The 5250-nt window shown below is 38.7% G+C and overlaps 1 long non-coding RNA gene across 1 annotated transcript; it reads right to left on the reverse strand.

The window, feature by feature from the left end:
* Nucleotides 1-867: 867 nt before the first annotated feature.
* On the reverse strand, nucleotides 868-2791 carry LOC116846911. Its single transcript, XR_004378620.1, has 3 exons — nucleotides 2566-2791; nucleotides 1508-1692; nucleotides 868-962 (listed from the first exon to the last, which is right to left on the reverse strand). It is a non-coding gene; the product is annotated as an uncharacterized LOC116846911 (long non-coding RNA).
* Nucleotides 2792-5250: the final 2459 nt, after the last annotated feature.

The raw sequence follows: 5250 nt of genomic DNA on the forward strand, positions 1-5250 counted from the left end.
TTGAGATAAAAAATTCTTAGAGTAATAATTTCTTAAATTATATTTCTTTACTTCAAGTATTGAGATAAAAAATTCTTAGAGTAATAATTTCTTAAATTTATTTTCAGAAAAAATTTAAAATTTTAGTAAAGCTTAAAATGTAAGATTTTTGTATTTACAATAATAATTAACAATCATTTCAAGAAAATAACTTAAAAGTAACGACTTTTTGAGTAACTGTAATTGTAACAAGTTATTTTTCATAGCCAGTAATTTGTAACTGTAACTAGTTACATTTTCAGCAAGGGGAACTGTAACTGTAATTAGTTACATTTAAAAAATAACTTTCCCAACCCTGGTTACAACAATATATTAAGATCGCATATCTTTTTAACCCGATGATGCAGAATTTCTGGTAGTTTGACATTTCTTCCCCAACATTGCAAATATATTCTAACCAGAACAGACTAAAACGTGGTTTTCTGCTAACAAATGCTAATATCTTCCAGAATATTTTTCAAAAAATTATATTGACATTATTCGGAACAGACTAGAACGTGGTTCTTCTGTTAACGAATGTTAACATCTCTCAAAAATAACTTTTCAAAGGATTGCCTATAAAGAACGATACCTCTTCCGCGAGATAAGCGGATTCTCCACGTTACTACGACGCAGTTGACGATCGTTGCCCACGCGATAAAACACGAAACGCACCCGAAGATTCCGAAGGAGGGAAATTAAAACCTACGCCGCTAATCCCCGCGGAAATCCTCGCGTTTTTACCGCCCGCCCGCTCGTACGCTTGCGAGACATTTTTCACGCCCTCGCCTTCGTCCTTTTCCCTACCCCCTCCTCCCCCCTTCCCCCCTCCTCCGCCCTCCTCTTCCTCCCGATCTCTGCCGCTCCGCGCGCCTTTTTCTTCCTCTCGCCTCGTTCATCCTTCGTGAAGCGCCGCGAGAGCTGTAAACAACTTGGCTGCCCTCCTGGAAACATCCCCATAAAGTATGTTTTATCTATCGTAAATCGATGGAGCGGCGTATTTCACCGGCGCGCTGTTATACAATGCGGCTCAATTAATGCCAAACCGTTGCCCTGATTTATTTCTTAACTCGGCCGCGCCGCCGACGCGGCTACATCGCGATAATCGGCCGCGCCGTATACGGTATATGCGATCGACCGTATACACCGTTGCTCGTTTAAGGAGCATGGTAATTCTTCGGTTTACGCGGTAAACAGTTTAAATCGCGCCGCTGAGGCGCGTCGTCGTCGTCGTCGTTGTCGTCGTCGTCGGCGTCGTCGAAGCGCCTCTGTCCGCGCATCGATCGTTCTCGATGATGAACGCACGCTAATATCCCCGACACGTCGTTCCTGGTCCTTCCTCGATCGCGCGCGCAACCGAACACTCGGATAACTCCACCGATAGCGTAATATCGTTCCCTTTCTCTCGTTTTTTTTTCCTCTACTTAGTGTTATATCTTTCACTTATCGGGATCGCGTGTACAAAGTTTGCCTTCAAAGGTCCTCTTACACTCGTCCGTTCCGTATCCCGCGCCGTGCCGTGCACGTCCGCGCACGGATGCTAATCGACGTTCCATAATATTAGGCGGAAGTGTTCCCACCTTTCCGGATACGGGCGCTTCCATTTAATCTTGTGGAATATATGTAGTATTCGCATGCACATTACACATATGATATGCAAAACGTACATGTACACTGAAAAAGGTTGGGTAATCAAGCGGTAAATAGTAAATAACGTTTTAATAATCAAGCCTGGACAATAAGCACCACCCAGTCAACATAATGTCTAAAATCGGGACATAAGACGTCTTAAAGATCATCTTTAAGACGTCTTTCAGACGAAATTTACGTATAAATGTCTTTAAGGAGTCTTAAAGATTATCTTTAAAACGTCTTATGTCCCGATTTTAGACATTATGTTGTCTGGGCAGATTTTGATAAAATAGTTTGAATAAAATATAGTTTTAACTGTAAACGTGTAGATGAATATAACTAAATCATTTGATAAGTATTAACAAATAATCTTAGCAAGTCTTAATATTTATTGTTAAGGCTTGATGATCGTTGCTAATTTATGTAGTATATATTATCAAGTAATTTGTTAAACAAAACCATATTTTTTAGTAATATTTATTACATTGTATGGTAAATATATGAAGTTAATAAATATTTTGATAACAATCAAACTGTTTAATAATTATTATCAAATTATTTGTGAAACCAATTAATTAATTTAAGCAAATGAAAAATTTATTTTACTACTTATTTTATAATTATTATCAGATGTTTGCTAATTATTACTATATTTCATACTATATTTATACCAAATATTGCACTGAAACGCTCAACCAAATGCATTTATTAACTGTTGCAAGACTTTTATTTCGGTATAAAAGAATTTTTAATGTTCTTTTTCTCCTTTATATTTGGCTATTTTATACTTGTACGTATTTGCGAGAAAAAATATCTAAAGAATATCTAAAGAATAAAAAGTATTTGGTGGATACAAATAACATATTGTGAATTATATATTCTTAAATCCAGAGGATTTAAAAATAATCTACGTACGCGATCACTTCCAAGAAGCGACAACGTCGAGCTCGTGTTGTAGAAGCCGATGCGAGCGATAAGGAAGCTCACTCTGATTAGGCGCTCTCGCGTGCTGATTAAACGTGTGAGAAATTCGGCCAATAGGGATGACATTCCTATTGTATAAGTAGTGAGAGCGAAGTGCAGGTACACACTGTTTTTCGACAGTCACATCGTGATACAGTTGTAAGAATCCGAATGTAGAAATAACACGATAATACATTATGTCGACAGTATAGAGTATAAGATTGTATTCGAGCTTCATCAGAATTCAACAGATATAAGAATATCAAACATAAGAAATGTGTTAACATAATAAATACAAATGCGAGATGCTAGAGAAGACAAACAGAATACGAGAATCAAACCAATTGTTCTCGTGGATCAACGTTCCCGTTCGCGTACGGAGAGTTAGAGAAAGAGAGAGAGGGAGAGAGGGGGGAAGAGGAGAGGCGAAGAGAGAGAGAAAGAGAATAAAGAGCACATATGTGAGTCTGATCTAAAGATATACACAGAAAAGGAGGGAAGGGGAGGGGATAAAGCAAAGGAGGTTTAGCTACACATTTTTTTGGCAACTGAACAGCAGAAACAATAAGTAAGAAAATATTATTGTTCAATAATATTGTTCAATAAATTTAAGGATTTATATTACTAATTAATTAGATCTCCCTGTTCTTAAGTATATCTTTGAGTGCCTAAAGTACCTTAAACTTCAGTGATCAGATCCAAGCTTACAAAGAGAGTTCTCGCTGTAAACGAACGAGCATGTGACATAACTCAGACAAATCACAAATTACTAAAAGATATCTTAAAGATGTTTTAAAAAAATAGGTCATTCTTTGGACCTTTTTAAGAGATCTTTTGTAGATTGTCTGAGAAGTGACTTATTAGTTTTTATTTCCTATCTTTTCCCATAATAGTTAATAAATAAATAAACGTGACAAAATCATAAGAAAAAGTAGATTAAAGAAGGTTGCATTATATCAAGGCTACTTATTGACTCTCAAGGGAAAAGAATAGAGAGAATTTTCGGAGCATTTAAAATTAAGCATAAGCGATCTGAAATGTTCTTTCATATAAACATCTTTTTATTTGCAAATAGCACGTAAGAACTTTTAGGATGTGTCTTCTCGCTTTTGACGTCGTCAATCCACGATACAGCAGCAATGGAATCATACAGAGAGAACGATTTGGTTGAATTAAATAAACACTTCTTTGGAATACCCTTATAGAAATATCATACTAAGAATCATTGATAATTACTTATTTTCAGTATTAAAAATACTGAATAATAAGTAATTATCAATGATTCTTAGTATGATATTTCTATAAGGGTAGTCCAAACGAATTTTTTGATTGACCGGACAAAATTTTGTTTGACGCAAAAATATTTATTTGCAGCTTAATTTCAAAGAAATATTTTTGTTATGCCAATTAAATGTAATTAAATAATTTGTTTGGACTCTTCCAAAGAAACATTTATTTGATTCAATAAATCGTTCTCTCTGTGCAGAAACGTTGCCTTCTGCAGTCTGAATTATTTTTGTCTTCCCTTCTATAAACAGATCCTTAGAAAGAAATTTTTACCGCAACTATATCGTGCAGTTTGCATTTATTCCGCTTTATCCGATATAACGTATTAAATATACATACATAACATGTATAAAACTACAATACAAGTAATTAAGTATAATTGGGACAAAATCGTCACTAACCGAATTACTATCAAGAGTAACTTATTTCGACACTTTTAGTCGAATTCTGGTCACTTTCCCACCGATTTGGACGGACAAAAATGCTACATCGTACTCAGCGAGCCAAAAAACGTAAGATTACGCGTGTAACTTACGTTACACCTTAGGCCGAAATTGGCTCATTTTATTTATTGTCCTTTCGACTCGGGATTGACCGGCAAGCGGAAGATCTCGGATTCGATTCCCGGCCCGGCAAACTCCAGCGATATTTTTCTTTTTCGCTCTTACAGATCGGAAACGTGCACGCGCCTCGCCAGCCGATTCTCTCTTTCGGACACGCTTCTTGCGTCGTCGCTGGTCGCCCGGCGGTTCTCGCGCCGCGACCAAGCCAGAAGACAAGAAGGCGGCCGCAGCTAACGCGTCTGCGAAATTTGAACCGCGAAATGCGCGAGCGGCAAGAACGCGAGGACCCGCGTCCCGCCCGCCCACCGGCGGCTTCGTGGTATCCGACGAACAATGAGACGATACTTGGAAAGGACCGGTACTCCTTCAATGGCGAAGAGACCGCGGCTCCCGACGTTGGCATTAGTTTCCATTATTTCAGCCATTGTCTCGCGCGCACCCCCCGCGTCCTCGCAGCTTCCGGTGATCGCTCGCGACGCGTAAGACGATGACGACGACGACGACGACGACGACGACGACGACGACGACGACTCGGAAGTCTTTGAGCTTCTCGGAAAGCCGAGCTGTGCAAAGATAACCGAATACGCGGCCATCGCGCTGTCGACTTTAGTGAATTTAAGCCGGCGCTCGCTAAAACCAGCTTAAAACTCGTGAGCGCGAGCAGAAATTCGTATTATAAGAAATTTGGTCATTACAGGGAAAGGAACGTATTAGGGCTTTCTGTAATAAACCGTTAGTCATCTCTCTCTCTCTCTCTCTCTCTCTCTCTCTCTCTCTCTCTCTCTCT

The sequence above is a fragment of the Odontomachus brunneus genome, unplaced genomic scaffold (assembly GCF_010583005.1).
Source record: "Odontomachus brunneus isolate Ranch 3 - 2012 unplaced genomic scaffold, Obru_v1 Obru_scaffold_071, whole genome shotgun sequence".
In the NCBI taxonomy this organism is placed as follows: domain Eukaryota; kingdom Metazoa; phylum Arthropoda; class Insecta; order Hymenoptera; family Formicidae; genus Odontomachus; species Odontomachus brunneus.